Genomic DNA, 14,156 nt, shown 5'->3' with positions numbered 1-14,156 from the left:
TCCTGTACTCAAATCCTCTTGTAAGGAAGGCCAGCATACTGTGGTAAACCACTGTTTGTATTCCACTGTGTACATGCCTCGGCTGACTCCTCCCACGAATCCAGGTATAAAGGTAACTGCTCCGCAGCCCCTTTGTATTCTGGACCGGTCGACCACTCGAGGCACACCTTCATTCTCTTGTTAATAAAAGCCTGTTAATTGCTCGCTTAATCTCAGTCTTTTGAGTTATTGATAGAGCATCAATTTTATTAACAAGATTTTATAATGGAGAAGATCCTCACACCAGCATGCCTGGAGTTAGACCATCGGGAGGCGGATGCATCCATCAAGTATACTCACTGGCTGAGGTGCTTTGAAAAATTCCTGATCACCTCCGCTGAAACGGTCAAATCGGACGAGGACAAACTGGATGTCCTGACCTCCAAAGTGAACCACCGAGTGTACTCGGTCATCCAAGATGCGACCTCGTACGCGGATGCTATCAAGCTCAAGGACCAGTACACGCGCCCAGTGAACGAAGTGTACGCCAGGCACCTCCTGGGGAGTCGTAAACAACAACCTGGGGAATCGACCGAGGAATACCTTCAGGCACTGTCTGTGCTTGGCCGGGCCTGTGGTTGTAAGGATGTAAAGGCCGCCGTGTACACAGAGGAACTTATCCGGGACGCTTTTGTAACGGGCCACAGGTCCAACTGCACCCGACAGCGACTGTTGGAGCAGAGTGACCTCGACCTCAACAAGGCCTCTGAACTCGCACTATCATTGAACGCAGCCTACCGGGGCATGGATGCCTACTCCTCTGCACCGTGGACGCCGCGGGGAACGACAGCCTGGGACACGGTAGGACCATCTCATAGCGCCGTGCCACCCCAGCCACATCCCAGCAACGGCCCAACTACCGGAGCAGTGTCCCAAGGCCAGACAGCAGTGCCCCAAGGCCAGAAATGCTACTTCTGTGGCCAGGCCAAACACCCCAGAGCGCGCTGCCCGGCGAAAAATGCGATCTGCTCGGGCTGCGAGAAGAAGGGACACTACGCCAGCGTCTGCAGGGCCAAAGCCACCCCGAACACCAGCAGCGCCGCGTGTGGGCCATGCGGGCCGCCATCTTGGGCCTCCCCAGCCATGTACAAACCACCGGAACAGCAGCCATTTTGGTCGCCTCCAGCCACATGGGGATCATGGACGCCGCCATCTTGGACGACAGCCGGGACGCAGCAGGCCCCCAACACCGCCTCATCTGATACCCGCAGCGACACACCGACCCCTACGCTGGTCTCCGTTACACTGGACCAAGCGAGACCGCACCAGCTGGCCAGTTCCACAATGGACATTAAGGTAAATGGTCACGAAACAATCTGCCTTTTTGACTCTGGGAGCACGGAGAGCTTCATCCACCCCAACATGGTGCGGCGTTGCTCTCTCCCAGTCCTGCCTGCGCACCAGCGGATTTCTATGGCCTCCGAGTCCCAGTTGGCGGACATTGGCGGCTACTGCGTGGTGACACTCGTAGTAGACGGGACTGTGTACGATAATTTTAAACTTCTGGTCCTGCCCGACCTCTGTGCTGCCGTTCTACTGGGGTTAGATTTTCAGTGCCACCTTAAAAGTGTTACGATGGCGTACGGTGGACCCCTCCCCCCACTCACAGTCCGCAGCCAGCAGCTTCCAAATTGCCCACCGCGCACCAGGTGCAACCTCTCCACACTCAGAGTCACCCCCCCCCTCTGTTTGCTAACCTCACCCCCGACTGTAAGCCCATCGCCACAAAGAGCAGGCGATACAGTGCCGGGGACAGGGTTTTCATTAAAACCGAAGTGGAGTGGCTCCTGAAGGAGGGGATTATTGAGGGCAGCACCAGCCCCTGGCGAGCCCAGGTTGTGGTCGTTAAGACCGGCGAGAAGCAGCGCCTGGTCATCGACTACAGCCAGACAATAAATCGCTACACCCTGCTGGACGCTTACCCACTCCCCCGCATAGCTGATATGGTCAACCAGATCGCGCAGTACCGCGTCTTCTCGACCATTGACCTGAAATCAGCGTACCACCAGCTCCCTATCCGCCCTGAGGACCGCCAGTATACTGCCTTTGAGGCAAACGGCCGCCTCTATCACTTCCTTAGGGTTCCCTTTGGTGTCACCAACGGGGTCTCCGTCTTCCAAAGGGAGATGGTCGATCAAAATGCGTTGCAGGCCATTTTCCCAGATCTGGACAATGTGACCATCTGCGGCCATAACTTGCAGGACCATGGCGCAAACCTCGAAAAATTCCTCTGCACCGCCAAACTCCTCAACCTGACGTATAACAAGGAGAAGTGCATATTCCGCACAACCCGCCTCGCCATCCTTGGCTGTGTTGTGGAACACGGAGTCATCGGCCCCGACCCCGACCGGATGCGTCCCCTTATGGAACTCCCACTGCCCCACTGCCTCAAGGCCCTGAAGAGGTGCCTAGGGTTTTTCTCTTATTATGCCCAGTGGGTCCCCTACTATGCGGACAAGGCCCGTCCGCTGATCAAGTCCACCTCTTTTCCCGTGACGGCAGAGGCCCGCTTAGCCTTCCACCGTATCAAGGAAGACATTGCCAAAGCCACCATGCACGCAGTGGACGAATCCATCCCCTTCCAGGTGGAAAGCGACGCGTCCGACTTTCCCTGGCCGCTACCCTCAATCAGGTGGGGAGACCCGTGGCCTTCTTTTCACGAACCCTCCAGGGCCCGGAGACCAGACACTCCGCTGTTGAGAAGGAGGCCCAGGCTATTGTGGAGGCTGTGCGTCATTGGAGGCACTACCTGGCCAGAAAACGATTTACCCTGCTCACTGACCAGCGTTCAGTTGCTTTCATGTTTAACAACAAGCAGAGGGGCAAAATCAAAAACGACAAGATCTTGAGGTGGAGAATTGAACTTTCCACCTACAATTACGAGATCTTGTACCGGCCCGGGACGCTCAATGAACCCCCGGATGCTCTATCGCGTGGCACCTGCGCCAGCGCGCAGATCGATAGACTGCGGGCCCTCCACAATGACCTCTGCCACCCGGGGGTCACCAGGTTCTTCCACTTCATCAAGGCCCGCAACCTGCCTTACTCCATTGAGGAGGTCAGGACCATGACCAGGAACTGCCAAGTCTGCGCTGAGTGCAAACCGCACTTTTATAGACCAGACAGGGCTCCCCTGATAAAAGCCACTCGCCCCTTCGAGCGCCTGAGCGTTGATTTTAAAGGGCCTCTCCCCTCCTCCGACCGCAATGTGTACTTCCTCAATATTATTGATGAGTACTCCCGTTTCCCGTTCGCCATCCCCTGCCCGGACATGACCAGTGCCACGGTCATTAAATGTCTGAACGACCTTTTCACCCTGTTCGGTTTCCCCAGCTATATCCATAGCGACCGGGGCTCATCGTTTATGAGCGACGAACTCCGTCAGTACCTGCTAGCTAGGGGTATTGCCACAAGCAGGACCACCAGTTACAACCCCCGGGGGAACGGACAGGTGGAAAGAGAGAATGCAACAGTTTGGAAGGCCGCCCTGCTAGCCTTAAAGTCTAGGGGCTTTCCGACCTCCCACTGGCAGGATGTGCTCCCCGATGCGCTCCACTCTATTCGGTCACTGCTCTGCACTGCCACTAACACCACCCCTCATGAGAAAATGTTTATCTTCCCAAGGAAGTCTACATCGGGGACATCGCTACCGCCATGGCTGACGTCCCCAGGGCCGGTCCTACTGAGAAGACACGTGAGGACCCATAAAATGGGCCCCCTGGTCGAGAGGGTCGACCTCCTCCACGCCAACCCCCAGTATGCTTACATTGCGTACCCAGACGGGCGGGAGGACACAGTCTCCATAAGAGACCTCGCACCCTCGGGGGCCACAGTAACCCACTACCCACTACCACCCCCCCCCCCCACGATCCGATATCCAGCCCCAGCAGACGGCAGGCCTGGGCCCCGCAACCCGCTCGACATCTACGAGGACTACACACCAGTGCCCCAGCCTACGCGGGACTCGACGCCGGAAGCTTCACTACCCCTGCCGTCGCCACGTCGATCACAGCGGCAGACAAGACCTCCGGAGAGACTTCAATACACTAACTTTTAATACACTTCACCCCGCCGGACTCAATTTTAAACAAGGGGTGAATGTGGTAAACCACTGTTTGTATTCCACTGTGTACATGCCTGTACATGCCTCGGCTGACTCCTCCCACGAATCCAGGTATAAAGGTGACTGCTCCACAGCCCCTTTGTATTCTGGACCGGTCGACCACTCGAGGCACACCTTCATTCTCTTGTTAATAAAAGCCTGTTAATTACTCGCTTAATCTCAGTCTTTTGAGTTATTGATAGCGCATCACATACCATTTGCCTTCTTAACCGCCTTTCACGACCACTGGACGTCCCAAAGCACTTCACAGCCAATGAAGTACTTTTGAAGTGTAGTCACTGTTGTAATGTGGGAAACGCGGCAGCCAATTTGTGCACAGCAAGCTTCCACAAACAGCAATGTGATAATGACCAGATAATCTGTTTTTTTGTCATGTTGATTGAGGGATAAATATTGGGCTCAAAACACCGGGGCTAACTTCTTCGAAATAGCACCACGGGATCTTTTACGTCCACCTGAGGGGGCAGACGGGGGCCTCGGTTTAACATCTCATCCGTAAGACCGCACCTCCGACACTGCAGCGCTCCTTCATTACTGCCCCTCCGACAATGCGGCACTCCCACAGCATTGCTTCCCCCAAGAGTGCAGCACTCCTGCAGTACTGCCCCTCTGATGGAGCAGTGCTCCCTGAGCACTGCCCCTCTGACAGTGCGGCGCTCCCTCAGTACAGCCCCGACGACAGTGCGGCGCTCCCTCGGTACTGTCCCTCCGACAGTGTGGCGCTCCCTCAGTACTGCCCATCCAACAGTGCAGCGCTCCCTCAGTACTGCCCCTCCGACAGTGCGGCGCTCCCTCGGTACTGCCCCTCCGACAGTGCGGCGCTCCCACAGTACTGCCCCTCCGACAGTGCGGCGCTCCCTCAGTACTCCCCCTCCGACAGTGCGGCTCTCCCTCAGCACTGCCCCTCCGACAGTGTGGCGCTCCCTCAGCACCGCACTTGGGTGTCAGCCTCGCTTTATGTGCTCAAGTCCCTGGAGCGGGATTTGAACCCACAACCTTCTGACTCTGCTATCCACTGAGCCACAGCTGACTCCAGTCTTTTATACAGTTTCAATATAACTTCCTTGCTTTTGCACTCTACGCCTCTCCAAAAGCAAGGGAGTTATGATGAATTGTTAAACAGTTTTTTTGCAGAGTGACCTCTGTCTGTAGGAAACAATTTTGCATTTGAAAGAAGCTTGTATTGTAAAGCTTGGATTTATAAATAGGGCATAGTGCACTGAGCAAAGAGGCAATGATAAACTTGTAATAACAGAAAATGATGGAAACACTCAAGCAACATTTAATCTAATATAAGCTAATAGAATGTTATTGTTCATTGCGAGGGGAATTGAATACAAAAGTAGGGAGGTTATGCTTCAGTTGTACAGGGCATTGGTGAGACCACATCTGGAGTACTGTGTACAGTATTGGTCTCCTTATTTAAGGAAGGATGTAAATGCGTTGGAAGCAGTTCAGAGAAGGTTTACTAGACTAATACCTGGAATGGGCGGGTTGTCTTATGAGGAAAGGTTGGACAGGCTAGGCTTGTATCCGCTGGAGTTTAGAAGAGTAAGAGGTGACTTGATTGAAACATATAAGATCCTGAGGGGTCTGGACAGGGTGGATGTGGAGAGGATGTTTCCTCTTGTGGGAGAATCTAGAACTAGGGGTCACGGTTTAAAAATAAGGGGTCGCCCATTTAAGACAGAGATGAGGAGAAACTTTTTCTGAGAGGGTCGTGAGTCTTTGGAACTCTCTCCCTCAGAGGGCAGTGGAAGCAGAGTCTGTGAATATTTTTAAGGCAGAGGTAGATAGATTCTTGGTAAGCAAGGGGGTGAAAGGTTATCGGGGGTAGGCGGGAATGTGGAGTAATCAGATCAGCCATGATCTTATTGAATGGCGGAGCAGGCTCGAGGGGCCGAGTGGCCGACTCCTGCTGCTAATTCGTATGTGACCTATGCACATTAACTCCCAGATCCCTCTGTCCCTGCACACTGTTTAAAACTGTGCCATTAAGTGTATATTGCCTCTCCCTGTTCCTTCTGCCAAAATGCATCACCACACACTTCGATTGGGTCGATTGGACTTATACTTGCTGGAGTTTAGAAGAATGAGAGGGGATCTCATTGAAACTTATAAAATTCTAACAGGACTAGACAGACTAGATGCAGGAAGGATGTTCCCGATGGCTGGGGAGTGCAGAACCAGGGGACACAGTCTAAGGATAAGGGGTAAGCCATTTAGGACTGAGATGAGGAGGAATTTCTTCAGCCAGAGAGTGGTGAACCTGTGGAATTCTCTGCCACAGAGGGCGGTGGAGGCCAAGTCTTTAAATATATTCAAGAAAGAGTTGGATATATTTCTTAAGGCTAAAGGGATCAAGGGATATGGGGAGAAGGCAGGGACAGGGTACTGAATTTGGATGATCAGCCATGATCTCATTGAATGGCGGAGCAGGCTCGAGGGGCCGAATGGCCTACTCCTGCTCCTATCTTCTATGTTTCTAAGTCTATCTTGAACCCACAACCTTCTGACTCTGCTATCCACTGAGCCACAGCTGACTCCAGTCTTTTACACAGTTTCATCATAACTTCCTTGCTTTTGCACTCTACGCCTCTCCAAAAGCAGGGGAGTTATGATGAATTGTTAAACAGTTTTTTTTGCAGCGTGACCAAGGCTGTCTGTAGGAAACAATTGTGCATTTGAAAGCAGCTTGTATTGTGAAGCTTGAGCCCCTTTGCCAGATTCCAGCCCCAGCTCTGTGCTGACTGAGCTGCTCTCACCTGGGGACAGCGCGTCACAATCGGCCCCAGCGCACCTGAGCTGGAGAGGAGGCCCCGCCCCCCTGCCGCGCCGCCATTGGTTGATCAGGCCGCCCAGTTCAGCCCTCCCAGCTCAGCCCTCTTCCTATTGGTCGGAGCTCCCGTCAGTCACAGGCCGGTGCCGGGCCTCCATCCACCTGAATGGGCCACTTCCTCTGATGACGTCACAATCGGGCCGCAGCGCACCAGCGGCGGGGGGAAGGGAAAGTCCCGCCCCCTAGCCGCGCCGCCATTGGTTGTCGGACCAGGCCCGCCATCGTCCTATTGGTCAGAGCTTCCGTCAGTCACAGGCCGGGCCGGCCTCCATCGCTGATTGGCCTCCTCCTGTGATGACGTCACAACCGGGCCCCAGCCTCAGCGCCGGGGAGGAAGGTCCCGCCCCCTAGCCGCGCCGCCACTGGTTGGAGAACCAGGCCGCCCAGTTCAGTCCTCTTCCTATTGGTCAGCGCTCCCGTCAGTCAGAATCACATTGCTCCGGCTCACTCCGCCACCCCGCGTGTATCAATCCGCTCCGTTCGGCGTCCGCGGAGGACCCGCCCGCCCGACTCTCAGGTTTGGTTTTTCTCGTATTTTACTTAAAAATCTCGCTCTCCGCTCCCCCCTCACCTCGATTTAAATCGATTCCCCAACACTTGACTTTACCCCGGCCGCTGATTCCGCCTCTTCCCCGGGCCCGGCCTTCGACTGCTCCTCGGAGGCCCCGCGCAGACGCCCTGGCAGCCTGGTATTGTGGGGGGCCGAATGAGCATGAGCGGCCCCGCCTCTCCACATTTAAAGGGACACCCACCCCTCCACATTTAAAGGGACACTCAACCCCTCCACATTTAAAGGGACAACCATCCCCTCCACATTTAAAGGGACACCCGCCCCCTGCACATTTAAAGGGACACCCGCCCCCTCCACATTTAAAGGGACACCCACCGCCACCATATTTAAAGGGACTCCCTCCCCCTTCACGTGTTCTTCAGATTAAAGGGACAGTGACAATTCCCCCGGCCACTGCACTTTAGCAAGGATGTGAAAGACCTTGAGAGCCAGCCAGTGGCTCAGTTGGGAGCACCCTCGTCTCTGAGTCAGAAAGTTGTGGGTTCACAGTCCCCACTCCAGGGACTCGAGCACATAAACCTAGGCTGATGCTCCGGGGCAGTGCCGAAGGAGCGCCGCACTCAGAGGGGCGGTGCCCTGTCGGAGGGGCGGTGCTGAGGGAGCGCTGCACTTTCGGAGGGGCAGTACTGAGGGAGTGCTACACTGTGAGAGGGGCAGTACTGAGGGAGCGCTGCACTGTCGGAGGGGCAGTACTGAGGGAGCGCCGCACTGTCAGAGGGACAGCACTGAGGGAGCGCCGTGCTGTCGGATGGGCAGTACTGAGGCAGTGCCGCACTGTCGGAGGGGCAGTACTGAGGGAGCGCCGCACTGTCGGAGGGGCAGTACTGAGGGAGCGCCGCACTGTCGGAGGGGCAGTACTGAGGGAGCGCCGCACTGTCAGAGGGGCAGTACTGAGGGAGTGCCGCACTGTCGGAGGGGCAGTACTGAGGGATCACCGCACTGTCGGAGGGACAGTACTGAGGGAGCGCTGCACTGTCGGAGGGGCAGTACTGAGGGAGCGCCGCACTGTCAGAGGGCCGTCTTTCGGAAGAGACGTTCAGGTGGACATAAAAGATCCCATTATTTCGAAGAAGGGCAGGAGAGTTATCCCCGGTGTCCTGGCCATTATTTATCATGCAAATTGGCTGCAGTGTTTCCCACATTACAACAGCGACTACACTTCAAAAAGTACTTCATTTGCTGTAAAACCGTTGATCCTGAAAGGCGATGTATAAAGGCCAGTCTTTCTTTATTTTCTCTCCTGTATTTACATTAATTACTTATATAAACCTGTTTTACTGTCTCTTGCAAGGGGAGGAATTGTAGACGGGCAGCTTAACGCAAACTTCACACGAAGATCTGACAGAGTCACTCGATTCATCAGGACCTGAATATCATCGACATATGGAAGCAGAAAGCAGCAATCAGAGTGCAGGCAAACTGTACACGTGTCTTGTGTGTGGACGTGGATTCAACCGAAGGTGCAGCCTGGGGAGGCACAAGTGTAACCAAAGCGAGGAGAGTCCGTGCAAATGTCGGGAATGCGGGAAGGGATTCAGTTGCCTTTCCGAGCTGGAGACTCATCAACGCAGTCACTCTGTGAAATGGCCGTTCACCTGCTCCGTGTGCGGGAAGGGATTCAGTCGTTCATTCTCCCTGCAGAGACACCAGCGAGTTCACACCGGGGAGCGGCCGTTCACCTGCTCAGTGTGCGGGAAGGGTTTCACTGAACAATCCGCCCTGCTGAAACACCGGCGACTTCACACAGGGGAGAAGCCATTCGCCTGCTCTCACTGTGAGAAGAGGTTTAACCAGTCTTGCCACCTGTTGATACACGAGCGTGTTCACACCGATGAGAGACCTTTTCAGTGCTCCGACTGCAAGAAGGGCTTCAGAACATCCAGCGACCTGATACAGCACCAGCGAGTTCACACCGGGGAGAGGCCGTTCACCTGCTCCGTGTGCGGGAAGGGATTCACTCTCTCCTCCACCCTGCTGACACACCAGCGAGTTCACACTGACGAAAGGCCGTTCACCTGCTCCGAGTGCGGGAAAGGATTCACTCGTGCCTCCTCTCTGCGGGAACACCAGCGAGTTCACACTGACGAGAGGCCGTTCTCCTGCTCCGAGTGCGGGAAAGGATTCACTCGTCGCTCCTCTCTGCGGGAACACCAGCGAGTTCACACTGATGAGAGGCCGTTCTCCTGCTCCGAGTGCGGGAAAGGATTCACTCGTCGCTCCACTCTGCGGGAACACCAGCGAGTTCACACTGACAAGAGGCCGTTCACCTGCTCCGAGTGCGGGAAAGGATTCTCTCGTCTCACCTCTCTGCGGGAACACCAGCTGGTTCACACTGACGAGAGGCCGTTTAAATGTTCCGACTGCGACAAGAGTTTCAAATGCTCAAAGGACCTGAAGAAGCATCAAAGCATTCACACCGGGAAGAGGCCGTTCAGCTGCTCTCACTGCGGGAAGAGGTTTACGCGCTCATCCGGTCTTCGGAAACACCAGTTCACCCACACCGGGAAGAGGCCGTTCCCCTGCTCAGTGTGTGAAAAGGGATTCACCAGTTCATCTAACCTTCTGAGACACCAGCAAGTTCACACCTGAGCGCACTGGTCCCATTCTGCTGTTAATCACATGAAGGACTGTTCTGTGTTAATAATGGCAATTATGGGGTCGGTGGGGCGGGGTGGGGGGGTGGCCGTTTGAAGATGCTGATAATAACCCCAGTAACTAGGCTGGAGTTTAAGAGGGGTCAACCTCGGCTCAGTGGGTGACACTCTCACCTCTAGAGTCAGAAGGTCGTGGGTTTGAGTCCCACTGGAGACTTGAGCACGTAATCTAGGCTGACACTCCAGGGCAGTACTGAGGGAGAGCTGCTCTGTCAGAGGTGCCACCTTTCGGATGCGACGTTAAACCGCTGCCCCGTCTGCCCTCTCAGGTGGGTGTAAAAGATCCCATGGCCGCTATTTTGAAAAACGGAAGGGAGAAAGGATCTCGACTTGGAAGATGAGGAAGTAGATGTGAAACTGTAATGTCGCTTGAAATGATTGTAAGACTGAATTTAACTGTGACTGTAATAATTGTGTTTTGTAGGCAACAGAGCGTGGGAAAAACCAGTACGATTCCAGTATGAGGTGATTTTGGTGGTGCCTCCTGTGTCACTACCACCACAACTACCATGCTTTATGGGTCTAACAGGACCTGTCCCATCAACCAACATGTTTTTAAGTACGAGCTGCACAGTTATGTGGCACAATTCAGACCCGACATTCCCCTATTGTTTGAGGGTTTCAGTGAGCTCATGATACGACTGAACTCCTCCCTAAAGCATTTTTTATGTTTTGGAGCAAGACAACTGGAGAATAGATATTGAAATTGAAAGCATAAGGGACAACACACACTGGTGGGATATTGGGCTTAATACATCAGCATGCCCTTAGGCTCGTATTATTTCACACGCTCTGGTTGTTCTCCAACTTGTAATGATTTTGTATTTGAGATATGTAACCTATGTAGTAAAACTTTGAACTGTGTAAGATCAGAAGTTTGTTTAAGATCTACCCAGTTAAACACAAATGTCACAAGGTAGGGAGTCAAAAACTGTTAGGACTAATAATACAACATAGGGACAAACATGTAAATTCCTCATTGGATTAGGATAATTTCCCATGTACTGGTCATATCCCAACTTGTAGTAATGATGTGCTTACTATTCTACACCTGCTACCTGAAACACCTAAAGTCCAATGCCCAATCACATTTAAATATGATCACAGCCCAGAACATGTTAGCGTTACATAAACGGAAGAAAAATAATCCATATGTAAGATTTTAGTTTTGAGGGGTCGGCAAATGCCTCGCCCTCAAGGTAGGGATATGTAGGATAGGGTGTACCTGTAGGATTTAGTAAACATTATTAAGATTCGATAACCATTTTTATATAACTATAATATGTGAAATTGTATGTTAAGATCCTAAAAGCCTGTATAAAATGGAGAATGGCTGAGAGCAAAGCAGGATGGGATTATGCCAACCTGACTAAAAAGCTCTGTTTAATTCAATTCAATTTTATTTGTCATATATGCATCAGACGTGTGTACTGCACAATGAAATGTTGATTTTTACGAGTCCTCCCAACATTGGAATAAATATGGCATAACAATGATAAAATACTAATAGAAAGACAGTAATAATAAATAAAACAACAGTAATAAATAATAATAAATTAATCGTTCATGAGCCTTATGGCCTGGGGGTAGAAGCTGTTTCGAAACCTGTTGGTACAAGACCGTATGCTTTGGTGTCTCTTACCGGACGGGAGCAGGGCGAAGAGGTTGTGGCTGGGGTGACTCGCGTCTTTAATGATTCTCAGGGCCTTCCCCCGGCACCTCTCAGGGTAGATATCATGCACAGCAGGTAGTTTAATTCCTATAGTGTGTTGTGCAGCTTTCACTACCATCTGTAGAGCCTTGCGGTCTGTGGCGGTGCATTTGCCGTACCAGGTAGTGATGCAGCCGGACAGGATACTCTCGATGGTGCACCGGTAGAAGTTGGTTGAGAATCTGGGGGGCCATTCCAAATTTCTTCAGTCTCCTGAGGAAGAACAGGCGTTGGCATGCCTTCTTGGTTACAGCGTCGATGTGATGGGACCACGTTTAAAATGACTGAAGTAATGGAATGTTGTGCTAAGTTTATGGAGACGAGGAATTCAGCAATATTATGCTTAAAGAGATAAAAACTAGAGAGATAGATAAGAGTTGGAGACGTCCTTCATTGGTCCAGCTATCGGATGGACAGACTGGTTTGTCAACATTCTAGGAAGTGTTCTGTGAAAAGTGAAGATCTGAGATAAGGGTACTTTGTAATGCAGAGAGAAAAAGTCAGAAGGATCAAACAAGGTCATAAGATGGCTAACGAGGGAAGCAAGACTTTTTACCAGGTGTTAGAGGGTTAATTACTGCCACGTCGGCAAAACGAGAGGGAAAAGGGTATAAAGATACAGGTTTTGAACATCGAAAGCAGCGCACCGTGTAATCAGAGATTGATAGGAGCTTCGGTCAACAGAACACAGCAAGATCACAAGGAAGCGCGCATGGGTCAACGGAACACAGCAAGATACATCAGGAGACTTGCGCCGCGCTCACTCGGAAGGAACGCCGGGGTTTGAATGAACAGACTGTGACTATCTTCTTGTTAAGTACTACTTCTTTGTACCGGATGTTTAATGCTTAATAAACCTGTTTAACTGATACACAATATACCTGTACCCAGAGTGGTTTGTGTAGTCACGGACTGTTTTACTGATACACAATATACATGTACCCAGTGGTTTGTGTAGTCACGGACTGTTTTACTGATACACAATATACCTGGACCCAGAGTGGTTCGTGTAGTCACGGACTGTTTTACTGATACACAATATACCTGTACCCAGAGTGGTTTGTGTAGTCACGGACTGTTTTACTGATACACAATATACCTGGACCCAGAGTGGTTTGTGTAGTCACGGACTGTTTTACTGATACACAATATACCTGGACCCAGAGTGGTTCGTGTAGTCACGGACTGTTTTACTGATACACAATATACCTGTACCCAGAGTGGTTTGTGTAGTCACGGACTGTTTTACTGATACACAATATACCTGGACCCAGAGTGGTTCGTGTAGTCACGGACTGTTTTACTGATACACAATATACCTGTACCCAGAGTGGTTTGTGTAGTCACGGACTGTTTTACTGATACACAATATACCTGTACCCAGAGTGGTTTGTGTAGTCACGGACACATTATTGTAAGAGCTGTGGAAACGTGAATAAAATGGGCAATGAATTGGCTTACAAAAATGGCTTCGCACAAGGAAAGTCTAGATTAGATTAAAAAGCAGTCCCAGCTGTGCAAAGTGCAAAAGCTAGCAGAACAGAGAATCTGCCTCAGCCTGAGGCCAAGTGTTAACGAAGTGCTAACGACCAGATCAGGGCCACTGAAAGGGCCTAACTGCTGACTAGAGAATGATTGACTAGCCATTGTTCGGTGCCCACAGCAGTGAGACAAGTCAGGACCTGCTTGCCAGACTGAAGACCAGATCATGGTCAAACCGAAAGGGCTTGAGTGATTCCCATTGGAGAACGCTTGTTGCCAGGGAAGTGATGTAACAAAACACTTGTTGCCAGGAAAGTGATGTAGTGACCCTTGTCCCACGGTATAATAGGGGCTTCCCCACCGATATTCTCTCTCTCTTAGCCAGAAGGCGTGTGGAACATCAAGAGGGTCAGACATCTCCCGGGGACATAAATGCTGGCACCACGTGTCTAACCCGGGGTGACCCTCGGGACACGAATGTACTGTCGATATGCTGTATGACCACTCCGAACAGTAATGAATAAAATGATGTTGTTTTAACTCTCCGAACCCTCGAGCCTGGAATTCTTCGTACTACGGAACTCAAGAAGAGGACCAGAAAAACCCGGTTCTTACAACTTGGCGTAGTCGGCAGGATCGCAAGACATCAAGGAAGGGGAAAAAGGTAAGCACTGGAATTTATTGTGCCCTTTTTGCACCCTGTCTCTGCGATCTTTATTGAATGAACCAACCGGGTA

General features: G+C 51.9%; 1 protein-coding gene and 1 pseudogene across 2 annotated transcripts in view; one reads left to right on the top strand and one right to left on the bottom strand.

Moving 5' to 3' along the window:
• Positions 1–7,678, bottom strand: part of LOC147117945 (uncharacterized) — a 61,537-nt gene extending 53,859 nt beyond the window's left edge. Inside the window, exon 1 of the mRNA XM_085984269.1 lies at positions 7,573–7,678. The gene's annotated coding sequence lies outside the window, so the exon portion shown is untranslated. The remainder of the gene's footprint in view (positions 1–7,572) is intronic.
• LOC147117944 (uncharacterized) overlaps positions 1–12,813 on the top strand; it is a 50,654-nt pseudogene extending 37,841 nt beyond the window's left edge. Inside the window, exon 3 of the transcript XR_015077808.1 lies at positions 8,872–12,813. The product of XR_015077808.1 is annotated as an uncharacterized LOC147117944 (transcript). The remainder of the gene's footprint in view (positions 1–8,871) is intronic.
• The last annotated feature ends 1,343 nt before the right edge of the window (positions 12,814–14,156 follow it).

Source organism: Somniosus microcephalus, chromosome 4 (genome assembly GCF_052327205.1).
Source record: "Somniosus microcephalus isolate GS21.2 chromosome 4, FLI_Smic_1.0, whole genome shotgun sequence".
Classification (NCBI taxonomy): domain Eukaryota; kingdom Metazoa; phylum Chordata; class Chondrichthyes; order Squaliformes; family Somniosidae; genus Somniosus; species Somniosus microcephalus.
This window is presented reverse-complemented; position numbering and strand designations above follow the sequence as displayed.